General features: G+C 35.9%; 1 protein-coding gene across 36 annotated transcripts in view; it reads right to left on the reverse strand.

The window, feature by feature from the left end:
• PHF21A (PHD finger protein 21A) overlaps positions 1–20,097 on the reverse strand; it is a 195,554-nt gene that overhangs the window by 169,059 nt on the left and 6,398 nt on the right. The window contains exons 4-5 of one of the 36 annotated variants that reach the window (XM_078340907.1): positions 17,077–17,333; positions 16,706–16,814 (exon numbers count right to left, since the gene is read on the reverse strand). The exons of the other annotated variants lie outside the window; for them this stretch is intronic. The gene's annotated coding sequence lies outside the window, so the exon portion shown is untranslated. The remainder of the gene's footprint in view (positions 1–16,705; positions 16,815–17,076; positions 17,334–20,097) is intronic. 36 annotated transcript variants of the gene reach the window in all.

Raw genomic sequence — 20,097 nt, forward strand, 5'->3', positions numbered from 1 at the left:
ACAGCCTTATACCCAGAATATATAAAATATGTTGAAATTCAAAGTAATAAGGATGGAACTGGGATTTTAACTTACTCAGCATTTGAAAAATTATTACTAAAAGCTGCTGAAGTCATATTTAATAAAAGGCAGCACACTGTACATATACCTTATCTCCAAAGGCATTTTCTCCAAACATGAGTAGTAGCAGGGCCAATCCTAAATGGATAAAGAATTTTGCCATGATATCCTGAAATCATGATATTATGAAACCGCTCATAAGACTACTTGTAGGGACTGCAGAAATCGCATAGGAAATCAAAGCCCGAGAAGTTAAGTGATTTCCCCAAAGGTCACTCAGCAAGCTGGTCGTGAAGCTGAAGAAGAGCTTACTGGCCCAAGATTCCTTTAACTGAGCTCATTTTCCACTAGACCTAACTTTCTCTTAACCCACTGCAGCAGTTACTCTTCTAAAAAACAAACTACAACAAACACTAGCGAAATATTTTTGGAAAAGTTTGTATATAAAGTTTTAAAGAATCGCATAAGTAAGCCATCTAGGAAAAGTCTTAAAACACAAAATCCTGGCCAGGCATGGTGGCTCAAGCCTGTAATCCCAGCACTTTGAAAGGCCAAGCCAGGCAGATCACAAGGTCAGGAGATCGAGATCATCCTGGCCAACATAGTGAAACCCCACCTCTGCTAAAAATACAAAAAAAAATTTAGCTGGGTGTGGTGCGCATGTCTGCAATCCCAGCTACCTGGGAGGCTGAGGCAGGAGAATCGCTTGAACCCAGGAGAGGGACACTGCAATGAGCTGAGATTGTGCCACTGCACTCCAGCCTGGCAACAGAGCGAGTCTCTGTCTCAAAAACAAAACAAACAAAAACAAAACAAAATACGAAATCTTTTAAACCTAAGGGATCCCATGAATGTGCTTCAGAGGGGTCAACTCCTTCATACTATATGCTAAATTCTATACATATCAGCATAGGTACAATTTTCTTGGAAGAGGGTCCACAGCTTTAATTGGTTTCACAATGAGGTTCACATACCCAAAAAGAAGAAATTATTTTTAGACTAATGATTCTTAAATACTGTGCACATCAGAAATCCCAAAGTGTTTCTTCTGAAGATTGAATATTAATTGACTACCATTTGGAAATTGAAAAAAAAAAGAAAAGTAAATATTTTATTTCTATAATTTAAGAAGATTGAGCAGCAAAAAGCTAGATCTATACACACATTTGTGCTTTTTACACTATCCATATGTAAACCATATTTAAGTCTGAAAGCAAGTTTGAGTTCTTCATGTTAAGCTGGTTAAAAGCCACTTAGTTTGTTTCTCACATACATTTCACACTTCTAACTAAGGTAGTTCAAAACTTTAACCATATTTGCTGAAATTTTTAAAAGATAAATTTTTTCTTGAAAAATATATCCAAAACACCTAAGTTAGAGTAAATGAAATTATTTTGGCTTTTAGAGGTGTTATATTGTCTTGCTAATATAAAGTCATACAATTTTTCACAAACAGAGTATATGACGAATCTAAATTAAACAAAATCTGCAGAGAAAAAGTTTAATACTAGATAATGTTTTAAATTAGGCTAAAATTTAATTCACCCTACTACAAATTTCAAATGATTAAGTTTATAGCCTGTGCTCAATCATAAATTTTGATAAGGGACTAGAATAGCACAGATAATTGTCTTTCAAAGACACTTTAAAATGTCACCTTACCCAGAAGATTGAATCTCTTCTCTTCCCCTGCTGTAAGAGGCCCCAAAACTGAGCTTTATATACCACAGTTTTAGTGCTTTTTATCTGCCCTTCCTAACTTCCAACAGAAAGCAAGTAAGTTTGAAATAAATTTAAATGCAGATAAATGGTTAGAAAAAAAAGCAGAATCCCACTTGATGAGTTTAGTCTTTGGGGCCCCAACATCTTAATAACCATCCCTCTTGTCCCCACCTCTCTTACCCTCTCCTGGACATCCCTCTAGATTCTCCCTTTACTCTCATGGAGCACCAATTTTCCCCGCATCACTACTGGATCATTTTGTTCCTTCTATCTTAAATAATAATAATTTAAAACAAAAATTTTAAAAACCTCCCTTGACTCCATATCCTTCTCTAGTTATTATCCCTGTCTAGATTAATATATATAGCAAAACTCCCAGAAAGAGTTAATCATACTCCCTGTCTCTAATTCCTCTCCTCCTATTCTCTATTGAACACAACCCATTAGGCCGTTTGCCTCCCTTCATTCTTGTCAAGATCACCAGAGATTTAGAAGTTGTTTAATGCAATAGAAGACAGTCTTCACTTCTTTGACCAGTATTTTTTGACCCACTGATCATTTCTTCCTCCTTGAAATTTTTTTTCTCTTGATTTCCAGGAGACCATCCTCTCTTGATTTTCTTCCTCATCTCTCTGGCTACTCTCCCTGGTTTCTTTTGCTGATTCCTCCTTACCTCCAACACCTCAAAATGTGAAAGTGTCCCAGGACTCATTTCTTAGAACTCTTCCCCTTAGATGATCTCACACAGTCTCATGGCTATACAAAGATCTACACCCTGGCAATTCCCAATGTTTAGCACAGATCCTTCCCCTGAATTCCAAACTCATATACCCAACTGCCCACTCAACACTGGTCAAATAGGTATCTCAAGCTCAACACATCCAAAACTAAACTCCTGACTACTTCTCCCCTAACTTCCTCCTCAGAGTCACGCTCATCTCAATAAATCTCCACCCCTTCAGAAGAAAAAAATCCTAAAAGTCATCTTAAGACTCCTCTTTCTCCACACCCCACATCTACTCCAACAGCTAACCGTGTGCCTCCACCTTCAAAATATATTCACCATGACCACTTGTCTCAACTCTCCTATCACCTCCCTGGTCCAAGTTACCTTCACCTTTTACCTAGATAATTGCAACAGCCTCCTAACAGGCTTCCCCACTTCCACCCTAGACCCAGTAAGGTATATTCTCTCACGAGCCAGAGTGAGCTTTTCAAAACCCAAGACAGATCTTGTTACTCCTCTACTCAAAACCCTCCAATGGCTTCCCACCATACTCTGAAAAAAGATGAAGTTCCTTTCAATGGCCCATGAGGCACTAAGTGATCTGGGCCTCAGCCACTCTCAGCCACTCCATCTCCCCATTGCTCATCACTCCAGCAACACTGGCCTTCTTTCTGCACTGCAGACCCTCCAGGCAAGTTCCCTTCTTGGGGCTCTTCTGTTTCCTTGCACTCTGGCTGGGACACTCTTTTCCTCCAAATATCATCATGGCTCACTCCCTCAAATTATAGAGGAAATCTATAGCAGTTTCAGGAGCAGAGGAATACTAAAATAAAAACTAAAATTGTGATCAGAATTGTTCCCATTTTTACTTATGCTCTTCCTTATACCAAGAACAATACCTTTTTACCTTCTCTCTAACTATCCAAATCTCACCCACATACTAGGGTCCAGATAAAGACTCACTGATTAACAGAGATCTGCCCAAACCATCCTAATTCCCAATTCTTCCTTTGTTTAAACTCCTGAAGTGTTTATCATCTTTCTCATTCATTTTCAGATTTAACCACACACTGCTTCACATTTTAATCTAACTTATATGACATCTCCCTAACTAGAACACACACACACACACACACACACACACACACGAACAGAATACCATCTAATCCTAGATCTGGATTTTGTTAACGTAAAAGTTAACAAAATACACATTCACAGGCCCTACCCCTTAAAGATACTGAATATATTATGTCTGATTTAGAACCCATAAATCTGTATTTAAGTTCCCCCAAAAGATTCTGATAGGGAGCTGAGATTAGAAACCATTGCCTGCCTTACAGTACTCTATTTCCTTCAGTACCTAGGAAAGTAGGCCCCCAAACAGCCTAAAACTAGAATGGACACCTCAGAGGGCCAGATCCATACCCTCATTTAACGGGGAAAGAGAAGTCCAAGAAGTTCAGATGACTAGCTAAAATCTACAAAGATAATAAGAGGAAAAGCTCAGCCTAAAACCCAGATTCACTGCTCTCAATCTAGGAATCTTTCCATTAGACTGCATATAAATAAAAGTAATAAAAATCCACAATTCACAGATGGGTGCAGTAAACACTGATTATCTATTACTTGACCAATGGTCGTAGTGCCTAAGTTCTAAAACAGTGCATATTAACTTCCATATGCTTGAAAAATGTGAGCCACCCTAGCTAATAAAAGACTTTGAGGCTAGAAGGTAATTACAGGAAGGCTTTTAAGTAAAATAAAAACAAAACAATTCTTCTAAATCCTCTTACAATAAATATAAAAACTGTTGGAATCATTTTTTATGGTTGAGAATAGCAGAAATAAATGAAAAGAAGAAATCTTGCTTCCTCACTCTATAGATGTACAAAAATCCTTATTCACAACCTTCCACAGCTCTCACAAAGCTATGTTTTCTGAGTCTAATAATCATAACGAAAACTTCTTAATTATAGATCAGACTTAGTAAATCATTCCACATCCCAAGACAACTCAAACTCTGTCTTAATAATCAGTTAACCTCAGGACTAAAACTCTTGTCATTAACAACAAAAAACAACTCTGGTGTCTATAAGGCATTATAAAAGAGTCTGGGTTTATTTTGGTGTGCAGGGATTTAAGGAAGTGCCTCCTATTAACACTAATGGGAGTTCCGGGTGTAAACTGTAAGCACCAAGGAGGAGACTCAACGCCCAGCTCTGCACCTGTGAGAGCCCTTTCTACTGCACTAACTGTAACTACTGGGAGTTGTTTGCTCAGAAATGGGATAATAGACCCAAATTCCTATATCTTTAAAGCACAAAGATAATTCAAATAAAAGTCACTAAGAAAGGTCAATGGTAGATACCAGAGTTTAAAAATAGACAAGAAAAAGCTAAACTAAAAGAACAATTAACACATTAAGAAAATTTTATAAAATAGCATCAACATACACAGAAGAAACTAGTGAATTGCTAGAGACAAAATATCTCACACAAAAATAAATTCAACAACATTAAAACAACCAAATTTTTACAAATTAAAGCACAGAAAACCCAACTATAGCCAGAAGCTTATCCAGAGAAACACACACACACAAAAACTCAACTCCTCCCCTGATGGAGCCCTTAGTATACTATAATCCTTGCTTTAAACACAGAAAAAACTCCTGCTGCACTGACAACAAGAATAATCAGAGTACTTCCAGACAAATGGACAGTGATCACAAGCTGCCAAGGAGAAGCAAAACTAACTAAATAAAAATTATAGCACCTTATTGTGTTCCATCCTGCCTTACTTCTCAATATAGCACTGCTATACTCACTAGGCTGGAAAATGAGCAGGTGCCTTTCAGGCTATAGAAAAATTAGACACACACACCCCAAACACAAACACAAACATAAACACAAAGGGAATGATACTCTTTCACTTGAAGAGGCTTAAAAAACGCAAGGCTTTGCTGTAGGCCTAGAAAACTCAGAGTAGGCCTTACCAAAGAAGTGAGAAAAAAGCCAAGGTTTATTCCAAATCCACATTTCAAGCACTAAACGAATTAACATTTATTTCAGTTAAAAGGTTTTGGCAACGATCCATTTTTTAAAAAGGAAAGAGAAATTAAGATTTTCCCTGTTTCCAGCCTGAAAGAAAATTAGAATCTCTTCTCTCTGACTATACAGGTTTAGCTCCACTACACAAATAAAAAAGAACCCTGACTTCAGGCCTAAAAACTAAAAATGGTTCCATACAATTTACATAAAAAAAAAAAATCTACGTAGTCCAACATATTGATCCTTTCTCACCACTGCAATCCTTAATGAACATTTATCTTTTTATCAGTACTCTGAAATGTCAATGAGAAACAGAAACAGCTACAATACACTGGGAATTTTAACTTTTGAAACAAAAACCGCAAAGAAACAGGAGTCTGAAGCATAAAGCCTCAATCACACTGATAAGTAAGTGGTCCTAAAACTTGAAAGTGAAAGCAATACAGACCTCAAAAAGAAGTTGTTTGCTTGGTATTACTGCTAGCCTTTAAAACCAAAAATATGTTCTGTTACAGAAGACTGAAATCAGGCCTTCCATTAACCTTGTTTAAAAAAAAAAAAAATCCCATGAGCATGGATTTTTTTCCTAAGTCTCTTCATCAGAGCAGCATGGGGTCCCATTAGGCACCCTATTTTACTTCCACCTTATAAATAACGTTAGCTATTCGCTATTTCCATGGAAACCAAGTACAGAGAAACCCACTTAAATGAATACCGGTTAAAAGAATAAGTTTTATTTTAGAAAGGTTTTGCTGCTATAGATGAACTTTTCTGGGGAATACTATAAAGTCTTCTTAAGTATAATTTTAAAAAATATATCTCTGGTGTAGTGGGAACTTATTAAAGGTCCTGTTAAATAAGTACATTCCTCGCACTAAATGATATATGCCAAATAACATCCTAACATTAAAGATAACATTTTCAATGCACAGGGGTTTAGATGCACAACTTCCACTGACTATGCTTCCCAATGCAGTGGGGTGGAATAATTACACCTATGGGTCTAATTTAAACTAATGCAACCAAATAAATTCAGAAATAAGGCTACCATTACCTTGTAGTGACTACTAATGAACACGCCCCACAACTGCAGGCATATGTACAACTTACTAGTGCAAAGAAGAGCAAACGAGAGAGTACGTAACAAGTTTCTAACCACTGTTACCATGTCTAAAGATAGCAGGTAGTCAAAATTCCCTTCTCAACAAACCATTTTTTAAGTTTAACAAGTACTCCTTAACCAATACATACATTCGGATTGAACAGAAACAGAATATGCACAAGAAAGAAGTTTGGAACAAGACTTAGCGACCTGCAACTTTAAGCTGACTTATATATTGTCTTGCTTATGCTAAGAAATGGTGGCCCATACAACCGTCACAGACAGGCAAGTGTACATAAAATAAAATGCAACTCCTAAGAACATAAGCTCAAAACTAATAATCTCAGAACTTCTAAAAGCAGAAGAGGTAAGAACAGCTAAAATTTTTCCAGCAGATGTGGTTCTTCATTAAGTTAGTGATGGCTTAGACTTCTCCAGTAAGTTAAAAGACAAATGAAATATTATCTTGAAAGGGATTACCAGTATTAAACTAACAATGTATGAAAAGAACATTCTTATACATATTTTTCCTTTGAGTATACCAATGTATCTAATTGTAGTGCATGTTTTGAAAACACAAAGTTACTTTCCTGTTATGTTTTACACACTATAGATAAAGATTGGCAAAATGCTGATAATTGCTAAAGTCAGGTAATAGGTACATGGGGTTTGTCATATCATTCACTCTATTTTTATAAATGTTTTTAAATTTCCATAAGAAGTTATTTAAAATTCTATAAAGTTAAGGCTCTTGTCTCAAATGTTTTTCTCTATGTATAATTAAATAATAGATGAAATGCCTGGTATAGATCTTAGAAGCTATTGAACTGACTGACTGAGACAGTGTCTGGCTCCGTTGCCCAGGCTGGAGAGCAGTGGCATGGCACAATCACGGCTCACAGCAGCTTCGACCTACCAGCCTCAATCAATCCACCCAACTTAGCCTCCCTAATAAATGGGACTACAGGCACATGCCACCACACCTGGCTAACTTTTGTAATTTTTGTAGAGACAGGGTTTTACCATGTTGCCTGATCTCAAACTCCTGAGCTCAAGTGATCCACCAGCCTCAGCCTCCCAAGGGGCTGGGATTACAGGCATGGGCTGCTGCACCCAGCCACAAGCTACTGATTTTAAGTCCAGCATAGACATTAACTTAACATGTAACCATAATTAATTTCCAAGTTTTACCTTTTTTACCAATTACGTTAACAATTTAAAACCACTAGGAGAAATCTAGAAAGGAAAGGGTCTGCTATGTTGCAACTATCAATCAATGAAATGTAAAAGATCAGTAAGGCATCATAGCCAAATTTTGTATTTACAAACCAAGGAAAGAAAGCCTAGTCTTTTCAATTAATAAATCAAAATATTTTAGCAATTCACATCACCAAAATTTCCATTTTCTTCTCCAATTAGGTCCATGAGACTAGAGGGAAATGTAATAAATTAATGCTTAGTTAAGTAACATGCCTGCCTCTTCCTCAACTTTGCCTCTCTTTCACCCTCAACCAGAAAATACAGCAATTTCTGAGGTAAAAAAGCCTTTTCTATTATCTCCCTTAGTCCAGATATAACATATTTCACAAATATTCATTTACTGTGCAAGTGATTTCAAGCTATCTATTCTCCAGATTCCAGCTGAGGGCCCGAAGTCAGGGATGTCCCCACAAACTGTTAAAGCTTAAAGTTCTGAAAATAGCTCAGTACCTCCCTGTTTAAAAACTAGTAATTACAATGGTGCTTTGTTTTTAAGAGAAATAGAAATAAAACAGTGGTGGCTTGAAGGGAAGGATGAACAGCAGGCAGGGGATGGAGAAGAGACCATCAAGAGAAAGTAAGCAGAGAAAGCAGAGAAGCAGGAGGGGAGAAGCAACAGAGGGAGTCAGGGCAATCACCAGCAGCAACTCTGCACAGGAGCACCGCCGGCTGGACAGGGTCCTGCAGAGCTGAAACGGGAGTGCACCCCGTCACATACGGCATCACTTTTCACAAATTAAGCAGGGACGAACTGGATTTCAAAACTGTATAATTCTTCAACTCAAAACGCTTGTAGAATCTATTTCTAACACATATTTATTAAAATGAAATACACTTCTAAACTTTCCACAATTCCATTCAACCAACTGAAGCAACTTTTACAGATTCTGCACACAGCTAAAATAAACTTAATACTATGTATTTGCTATGCTAATTTTAAAACTATAAAGCTTTACTTACTGGCTACTCTATTGCAAAGTAATATTACTATTATTTAATCAAAAGAAAACCACCGGCTATAAAATTCCTTAATTTTAAAAGTATTTGTTGAGCCAAAGTATAACACTTTATTCTTTTAAAAACTGGTTGGAATTTCTGCCCAGAAAGCAGATACAATGTTTTAGGAATAGGGACAAAATAAAATATACACCGATTCACCTATAGTAAATACACCTATTCACCTACTAGACCTTTATCAAACGGTACAGCTGGTTTAGTAAGAACAAAAAGTTAATAGGAGCCATTAAACTTAAATTCTTGCTAAGGGTAGCATATACCATATTCAGAATGCTTTGGTAAGCTATTACAAATACATTTGTTGAATCACAGAAAAAACATATCAAGGATAAAAGACTAAAGTTCAGATCCTGATCAGTAGTGAATGAACAAAGTTAATTATATTTTACACTTAATGATCTTTCCCCTTACCTCATTTAGTGGTTTCACTTATATACATAAGAAAGACACATACATACATTCTAATGGATATATTAACTCATTTCTTTACCCCAAAACCCCTCAAATCAGAGATCACTGTACCTTTTCTCATCATCAACTTGTTCTCAGGCTCAGTTTCTAGGCTCAATATAGGTAGCTTATGACAATTAAATATAGAAAGAAAATAATAACTATTACCATAAGAAAACATCAGGCAATTTTACAAAGGCAAAATGCCCAAAATCAGAAAGCAAATAAACTGAATAAACTGTGCCCATCATCATTAGAAAGCATTTGAATGCCACTTTTATATCTCTGAGGTTCTACAATTGTTTCCATTAGTTGTTATACCCAAGCATGAGTTCTCAAGGGTTAAATACACATAATTTGTCAGACCCAATAGACTGACCAGTTGATGAGTATTTAAGACCTTAGAGTTACAATGCCTAGTCTACTACTGACTTGATTCTAAGTGACCTACTACTATAAATTGCATCAATATTTTGGTGCTGGTCTCATCAGCTGTTGAAAAAAAGGGAAAGCTTATATCACTATGGGTTTTAATAAACATAAAATTCCCTAAAATATTTAGCAGGCTCTGTTAAAACTGACATATTCCCATGTATTTTTTATTTTTCCCAGAAGTATTCATAAATAAGAACTCATTAGATACTTCAAGGGGGAAAAAAACTTCTCCAGCTAAATTGTTCCAAATTTACTCTTTTCCCAAAAACTTCTAGTGGGACTGTAATGATAACAATAATAACGATAACAGCTGTCACGATCCAGTGTCTCAAGATTTCCTCATTTATCTTCACACAAACCCTAGGAAGTTGGTATTATCATCTCTACATCACAGATGAAGAAACTCAAGTGCCAGCGACCAGCACAGTGGTATGCAGCATGTACGTGATACATCTCTATTATTGGTGTGAGCTTAAATAATTAGTCCAAGGTCACACATTAAACTTTAAGTGGTTACGCTGAGATTCCAATACTGGGGTCAGACACCAAAGCTCAGGCTTTTATCCCAACACTTGTCTCAATCCTTGAGAAGAGAAGAAAAGGAGCAGAAAACTAAGCTTATGTACCATTTATTTAGTACTTACTGTGTGTCAGGCATTTCTACTAGTTTATACGTTAACTCATTTATTCCTCATAACCACTTCATTTTATTCACATTTTACAGGTGAAGAAACTGAGGCAGAGGCACAGAGTGGGAAGTGCTTCAGCCACAGTCAGAGCTAAGTGGCAAAGCTAGGATTTGGGACCATGCAGAGTGGCTCCTGCACCAACATTCTTAACCTCTGTGCTCTACTGACACACTGCGAACTCCCCTTCACTTGAATTACATGGAAACAAAACTTTTAACCTTTTCTCCAAATTAGTAAATTGTAAGCTTAACTGAAAGAAAACTAGTAGTGCTTTTCTAAGCATGCATGCCAGACTTCTTTACAGGCACACAGGATATGCCCCTGATGATTAGATCACTGCACGGCTCAGGAAGTAGCACACTGTAAATCTGGTTAAGAGCCCCCAGCCCACCTTTCTCTGCACTCAGACCCACACTAACCAGGAACTGCAAGAAACGGGCAATTCAGAGATATCCCTGTGCAATCTTCTATAAAATGAATGTCACTCTGAAAATATCCCCGTGTGTACAGTACCCTTCCATCACCCCTTCTTCTTCCCAAACACCATAAAAGAAACACAAAAGGAATGAATGAGTCTAAGCTACTTAAAAATCGTAACAAATGTCCAATGATAACTACAAATTTAAAATGAGATAAAAGCAAAATTCTCATAATTTTGTAACTTGTCCAAGTTCTACATTTAAAAAGCATTAGGCCTCTTTGAAAGACTCAATTCTTAGACTACCTTCTTATCATAAATGTGCCTTGAAGGGTGCAGAGAATTTTTGCTTCAGATTCTGAATATCTTGATAGACATATTTAAAACAAAAAACATTACTGTTGAAGTATAAGTTATTGGGCTTTTTAACCAAATATCTAATAGCATGACAAAGTATTTAATGACACAAATAAAAATATTAAGCATGGATTTAATATGTGTATATTAACATGTAATATACAGAAAATAAACATAAGGAACAGGACTGGACCTAAAGGTACTGAGAACCTGACACAATGAAAACAGGAACTATTGCAGCTCTCTCCATTGACATCGTAAAGTTGCCACATTTTCTGGGCTCTCTTTTGAATTAATGTGGCATCTGTTCCAAGTACAGCATGCTAACATTTTACTAAAAGATATTTTCATTCTACATTTGTATCTGATTTGCTTTTTATTTGAACTCCTGTTTTATTTCAATGGTCATTATTTCTTTATACCAAGTTGTCAATTTGGCATTCCTAATCTATCTCCCCTGAGCACAAAAGGGTTGGGGGCGGGGGGAACCATCAGCTTAAAACTCTCTCACAGCAATAATTACAATATGTTTTGCATATAGATTAAATAAAGAAAATAAACAGCACGAAGATTTTGGTAGGCTTTTTAGTATCAAGTCCTGATAAGTTAACAGCATCTGTTCCTTTCAGGAAAAGAATTCTGCTCTGAGGTGTTGGGGGTTGGGGGAAGTAAATAAATACTAAATAGAATACTTCAAGTTACAAAGTTTGGTCTTCAAGAAATGATGATTTCAATAATTTGCACATATCCAACTCCATCCACTGATAATTGCTTTTTAAGACATCTTCAAAAATGCTGCAGCAACAAGCCAAATACAACCACTTGTACTTAACATGCATGCTGCATACTCCACGATGTTACGTCACATCAGGCACAGAGAAGACGCTTACCAAGCTATCCTGCGTTCTATAAACTGCCTAACAACAGAAAAAGGCACTGCCCTCTCAGTGGGAATAGAAGCTATCAGGGCAGGCAGGCCTTTCCCTTTTGGTCAACTGTGAGGAAAACAAATAAGGTTTATATTTCTGTCTTTTAAAGCTCACCTCTCTCCAGGCCTATACTTTCAATCTTTCAGCCTTTCACAGAAAGAATGGCTGTTTCTTTAAAATTAAAAAGCTATAAAAGATCACTCCAACTTAAAAATCCCATACCTTTTACCAACTGTCCTCCAGCTGTCCCCACGGCTGCCTCTTCTGCAGGAAGAATGGCCTATCTTGAGCACTTGTCTCCAAGTGTGTGTGGGTACCCTGAGGAAGGGAGCCACTGGGAAGGAACTACTACAACCTATATTTTAAAATCTCATCCTTTTAAAAATTTCAACTTTCCTGTTTGGTAACAAACATAAAACACTAGTTCAGACTACCATAACTGGTAGTCATAATTTTTAAAACTTTAAAGACTACTAGTCAATATGACTGAGTCTAGAATTTAAAAGGAAAACTAGGCACTACCACTAACTTAGTCAAATTCTTGTCTCTCAGTTTCACCATCCATAGCATTAATTGAGCCCTCTGTACACTTATTAGACTATAACAAACAAGAATAAAATATTCTGTAGGGCATGGTCTGAGCCACTCAAAAGGAAAAGCACATTTATGAATGCTACCAATGAGAAAAACTAAACTTGGTTTGTAAAAAAAAAAGACTATACTATAGTTTAAATAAACTGCTACATTTTATCAGATTGAATTCTTAGAATTATAAGGCAAGGCTTCAGCACCTTCATGGATCTAAAGAAGCATAAAGCACCTTAGATGCAAGGAGTGTATTCTAGGATTAGAAAGGCTTTTTTAAAAAACTTCCATAATGAAAATCTTTTTATTACCTGTGTAATAAAAAATTTTAATTTAAAAATTACAAAGGTGAATTATGACTAATAATCTTAGCAACAAGTTAAAACTCTAAAAGCTAGAATCAAAAGATTTCTGTTTAATGCAGATTATAAGGCCTTTAGTATGTCTTTCTAAATATAGTGCTAGAAAAAATAAACAGCACTCAAATAACTTACTTTTTTAAAAAACTGCTTTAAAAAATACTGGGTTATCAGCATAGCATTTGGTAGTGGTTGAGTGAGTAGGGATAGGTAATGGTGGAGCTGACACTACTCACATGAAGCTGTGAGGACCAGGACTCATTCCTGTACAGAGTTTCTTTATGCTGATTAAATAGTACTAGTTTGAGTTTCTATTAATTAAAATATTACATTATCTTGGTTTTAAAATCCTACTTTACTTTTTTTATTTTTCTTTTTTACAGTGTTGCCCCAATTCTTGCCTACTTTACTTTGTAAATGTGAAATGTGTCCTAACAACCAAGAAGAGACTACCAGTTTTTTAAAAAGTTATCTCAAAACACAACTGCCCTCTTTATAAGTAACTACCAGAATAAACTAGAATAATTTAATTCATAAATGATGTCTCCTAAATTACTTTTATAGGACAGAAAACAATGTTTTCATTTTAAATTGATTTTTTTTTCTAAGTTTTAAAAATAACAGTGACCACTTCCTAAAGTATGAAGTATAATCAATCTAGGGCACTAGGTTTGGAATTTTAATGTATAAATCCTACCCACTTCTCTTCCTCCAACCTTACTCCCACTTCCCACATGAGCCCTATTTTAAAAAATAAACAAGTTTTTAAAATAGTCACCTGGAAAAAAGTAAACTTTGGGAGAGTATTATGATATAATTAAACTTCTTTTAAAAAGTGTGCGTGTGTATATGTGTAAAATACATATGTAAATGCACAGGAAAAGTTTAAAAGTAGGATGGGAATGGAATGACTAATTTTCTACTTTATACATATCTATATTGTTAGAATGATTTTCTAACTTAGATGCACAGCTTTTGTAATATTTCTTGAAAGGACACTTATCTAACACTCTAAAACGTTGATAGTTATATAAGGACTGACTGAAATAGTGAATGTAAACCATTTGCACCTACTAAAAAAAGTATTAAAATAACTTAAACCATGCTAAAGTGCCCAACTTCCAAACTTTAAGAAATAGCTATTAGACCCATGCTACGCACTACGATCGCAACAGATATACAAGGATGAACAAAGCCGGCACTGTCCCAAATGTCTTCATTTCCATCCCATTGCAATGTTGACTATTTTCACACTGTTCAACGTAACCCAACCAAAATCAACATGAAACAACCTCAAAATGATACATCGTAGCTTGGGCCATTTCAGTAAATTGAAAACTTCTTTAGTAACTCATTTCTAGGTTTCTATGGGAATTACATAGTTTAGTACAGCATTTTGGACATTTAAGAGCAAGGGCTCAGGAATCAAACCTGGGCTTGAATCCAGGTTGTGTCATTTGTTACCTATGTGATCCCAGGGAAACCTCTACTTCCTCATTTGTAAAATGGAGGTAGGAAAATAATAGTAAACCCTCAGAATATTGCTGTGAGGATTAAACCTAATGAGATCCTATGTACAAAAAGGCTTAGCATTATACATAATAAACACAGTACTATTGATGACAACAGATAAACCTAAGGTACAAAAACTGTTCACAACTTGTCAAACATTTAAATCTATGTAATTTCACCAAAATGTGACTATGTCACTTCTCCAAAAACAAACATATTTATTTATATAAGTTTGCATATTAACACATAAAAATAAAATTTGTATAGTTAATAAAATTAAAAAAAATTTTAATACAAAAGCTCATAATTAAAATTTTTCATTCCCATGACAACATACCAGTACATTTATTATATTTATAATATACACACAAATGTATCAGGGTATAAACACACACGTAAACACATGTCAAGAACTTGTCTGTTGGGCCAGGCACGGTGTTTCACACCTGTAATCCCAGCACTTTGAGAGGCTGAGGCAGGTGGATCACCTGAGGTCAGGAGTTCGAGACTAGTCCAGCCAACATAGTGAAACCCTGTCTCTACTGAAAATACAAAAATCAGCCAGGCATGGTGGCACATGCCTATAGTCCCAGCTACTCGGGAAGGCTGAGGAAGGAGAATCACTTGAACCTAGGAGGTGGAGGTTACAGTAAGCCGAGATGGTGAAAGGGCAACAGGGCAAGACTCCATCTCAAAAAAGAGAAAAAAAAAGAACTAGTCTGTTGGGAGCACGGTAGATCACTAATTTTTTGGTTCCTTTTGATTCTAACTCATTATTTAAAATTTTATATTAATATTGTTAACATGACAGACAAATATCTTAAAACCCAGACCCTTATTGTTGATTAAAAATTCAATTTATATATACCATTTAGTTATATAAAGTACATTCATGAATATTCTTATCTAATCCTTTTAATGTCATAGTGAAGCAGGCCCTTATTATTATCCCCATTTTACCACTGGGTAAGCTAAAGCCCAGCAGGAATGAATTTCCCAAGAATATACAGCTAAGTGACAGGCCAAGTCTTCTGACATCATCACAAATGTTTCCTTTATTCTGACCTGGGACATTTCATTACAAAAGAAAACTGTTCAATAATTTAGGTGTGTCAAAGGTCTCTACACTGAATATGCATGGCTGCCCAGTTTTCCTCTCCTTATTTCCTCTCCTGATTTCCAACTTTAGTATTTCAGTAAGCACATGGGTACATACAATGATGAAAATATGGAATGAGAATTCCTCCAAACCTGCTATTTTCTGCACTGGCCCATTAATACCAGGGACTATTTTCCTCCTTATATTTAGCTCTTTGTATTAACTCCTTTGTAACTGCTGAATTTATTTCAAAATATTAGGTCTTGAAAAGACAAACTGATGTAATATAAATAAAACAGTTTATAAAGTGGAAGCATATCAGACCAGATTCCATACATTTTGGACACATCTAAAGAATCTATTTAATGTCTAATCTACATATTAACAAATTTTAAATCACAACTATGTTGGGGGAGCAGGCTAGTACTGTTACAGTGGATTGGTTTGCTATATAAAGTACTTTAAAAAATATTACCTGGGCCAGGTATGGCGGCTCACATCTGTAATCCCAGCACTTTGGGAGGTCAAAGCGGGCAGATTACTTGAAGCCAAGAGTTAGAGACCAGCCTGGCCAACATGGTGAAACCCTATGTCTACTAAAAACACAAAAATTAGCCAGGCATGGTGGTGTATGTCTGTAATTTCAGCTGCTCAAGAGGCTGAGGCATGAGAATTGCTTGAACCTGGGAGACAGAGGCTGCACTGAGCTGAGCCACTACACTCCAGCCTCGGCAACAGAGCAAGACTCTGTCTCTAAATAAATAAATAAAACTAAAGGCAGAATTTTCTTAAATAATCATGTCCTCAACAACAATATTGTAAAACTCCTTGCAAGAGAAAAAGCTGGAATAAGATTCTGGCTAAGCAAGTAAGAAAGGCACTACCCTGCTCCTGCATACATTCAAACTAAGACATATACATTGTAACTCACACTTACATTTTCCAATATCCCCAGGCATCCCTTTCCTTTTTCAAACAGCCAAAAGGGACAATCCATGCAAATAAACATATCCTACAAATTCAAGAACCTAAAAGAAGTCAGTGTCCTAAAAGAGAAAATTAATGTAAAGACATAAGATATTTGGAAACAACACCTTTCTGGGGCTGCTTACTGGGCTCTTGTACATCAATCCTGTAACACTGGGAACTACAGTGATATATTGGTACATGCTTCTAAACACAACAGAACTTTTCAAGGTTACATACACGGTAACGCAAGGGGCATTTTTGCAGCATCTTCTTTTCTTTAATCAACTAGTTTGGATATTCTACCACTGCAAACATTGCAAACAAAGAAATTTTCATTACCTTTTGAACTTTCTGAAGTCAACCAAAGGCTTGTGGTATAGATGCAATGAGTACTAGACAAGCAGAGCTGAATACTATTCAAAATTCAGCTACTGGCGTGATAGTCCTTTTGGGGGCATATATTTCTTAGGGAGAAACTGAGGTGCAAGGACATTTTACACACAGCAGAAACATTCTAAGGAGTTTGCCACATCATCACCATAAGCCAAAAATCTCAAGGTCTTTTTAGAACAGCCTGGGCTTCTGATCAAATTATACTGTAAAAAGAGAGAAAAAAATGTGAAGCGTGCTATTTTTTAAGATAACAGTAACCACTACCACTGCTGTTGCTGATAATTCTACACATATACTGAGCCCTTATTATGTGGCAAACACTGTGCTAGGCACTGTCATAGATTTTAACAATTAATCCCTGCAACAACCCTCTGATATTAGTTAATAAAAGTAGAATCCTCAAAAAAAATTTAAACCTTACAAATAAAAAAATAAATTATTAAACAAGTTTCACCTCTTTCTCTGCCTCAGACTACATCTTCAAGGATTAAAATTACACTAAAACCACCTTTATTTTCAGGAATTCCAGTTAAAGGGTACTGATATTCAAGATGTTGACAATTATTACAGAAGAATCACAGAACTATGAAATTAAATACTGGTACAAAAAAATCTTCCATCCAACCTTAGAGAATAACTATCCCCACTAAAAAAAAAAAAAAAAAAAAAAAGGAACAGCATATTTATCAGGCTTGATAATAAAAGACTTCTCATGCCCACACTAGCAATCAATGATGCCCTGATTATAAAAAGTATCACCACATGCATAAAAATATTTACATCTGCTAAGTCAAGTTTTCAATATATCATTTTCTGTGTAAATCTTATAGTAGCTTATAAAAAAATACAATAAACTAATCTAACGTAAACTAAAACACCAAGCTGTTTCTGAAGACTCACTTTAGAATTTCAGCAGTATAATAATAATAATATTAGTAATCAAACTACTTAGCAGAAAGTTCTTAGAAGCCTGGAAAGCTGTGTATAAAATGGAGTAGACAGAGGGAAGGGTTTTCCGTACTGTTTAAATCAACTACAGGTCCCAGCATGCAGTGCTCTAATCTGAAGTTAAGCAAAAACTGCAATGCATACTGGGACTTGTAGTAAGTAAACCACTTTATCACAATAAGTTTCAAGAAACTCTGAACTATCTAGCACAATTTGACTATATCTTATTATCAGAGTCCAATCAAATTTAGATCAAATTTGTATGTTCTCTGCTCTGGCACACAGTTTTTCTAGCACATATTGGAAAAAAAGTATCAATATTTAGATCAACATTTTCTCATTAGAAAAATCTTACATAGAAGCACAGAAAAAAATGATTAAAAGTCAAAAAGACAATGTAATAAAAATATAACTTTTGAAACAGTTTTTTAAAGTTTGAATGAATCCATTTCAACACCCTCTAATCCTCTCCCTCAAAAAATTTAATTGTTTTGGCCGGGCATGGTGGCTCACACCTGTAATCCAGCACTTTAGAAGGCTGACATGGGCAGATGACAAGGTCAAGAGATTGAGAGCATCCTGGTCAATACTGTGAAACTGCATCTCTACTAAAAATACAAAAATTAGCAGAGTGCGGTAGCACATGCCTATAGTCCCAGATACTCAGGAGGCTGAGGCAGGAGAAATTGCTTGAACCCAGAAGGTGGATGCTGCAGTGAGCCGCGATCGCGCCACTGCACTCCAACCTGGCCACTGAACAAGACTCAATATAAAAATAAATAAATAAATAAAAATTAAAAAGAAAAAGAAAGCAAAAAAAGAAAAAAAGTTTAATTGTTTTAACAGGTTGCCTTTTAACAATTATTCAAGATATGTTTTATAAATAATTTTTCTTGAAGAAAACTATCACAAGCAAACATTCCCCATATTCTAATACTGCCCACTAGGAAATAATTTTTATAGTAATACATACATACACCATCACAAAAACAAACCAAAAATACTTAAGTTCTGCTTTTGTAAAGTCCTTACTCAACATTTATGCCTTCATTCCTCATCTCTAATTCCCTACACACACACACACACACACACACACACACACACACACAGAGAGAGACTTCAAGAAAGAACACTTAGAAAAACAGTATTCCAACTACAGGCCCACTTCTCTCATCCATTGACCTCTTCCAAAAATACAAAAAAAATTTTTAAGCTATCAGTAACATGTCCAAACACAAGCTGATAAGTCTGAGCTAGAATTTACATATATACAGTTGCTACACACCCTCCTATTTCTGCAAGACTGTGGAAGGAGGCTGGGAAAGAACTAACTGCAATCTGCATCAGGCCTAACACAGGTGGTGGGTTATTTTCAGGCAACAGCACCTTCACAAACATGTTTTGGAATAAAGTCCAAGAAATTCCTAACAAGGAAAGGTAAGCTGGCACACAAATTTAACGCAATCCAGCTAAAAATCATCTGCAACACATGCTACTACATTTCACCATAAAAGTGACAGGCTACTATAAAGGATTTGAAGCTTCATCAATACAACATACTGTCCATAAGGCCAGAGATAGCAGTTGCCATGGTTACTATCACCCACTTTTATCAGAAAATTATTGTCATTACCCCAAAGTTTTGGGTACTCATTTAAAATAAAATAAAAAAAAAAACAATTTAGGGTTCTGACTGTTAACTGAGTGAAAGAATCAACTACAGTTTGATTTGCAAGTATGTTGCTTTGGAGATGCACATGGTTAACAATACTTGGATCTGCAGCAGAAAAAAAATCAATTCCTTTCTGCTGCTCCTTCTCCTCAAGTACTGACAGTTTGTATTCTCAATGCAGCCAAAACAATAAAACAAAACCCATCTTTTTTGGCTTCTGAGTTTAAGTTATTTTTTCCCCCTAGGCCCACAAACAGAGTCAAAAATAAAGCCTAGATCATCAACCTGTTAGGCCTCATCCCCTTCCTATCCCTTCCATACTGGTTCACTTTCTTGACAACTTAAAA

The sequence above is a fragment of the Callithrix jacchus genome, chromosome 10 (assembly GCF_049354715.1).
Source record: "Callithrix jacchus isolate 240 chromosome 10, calJac240_pri, whole genome shotgun sequence".
NCBI lineage: Eukaryota > Metazoa > Chordata > Mammalia > Primates > Cebidae > Callithrix > Callithrix jacchus.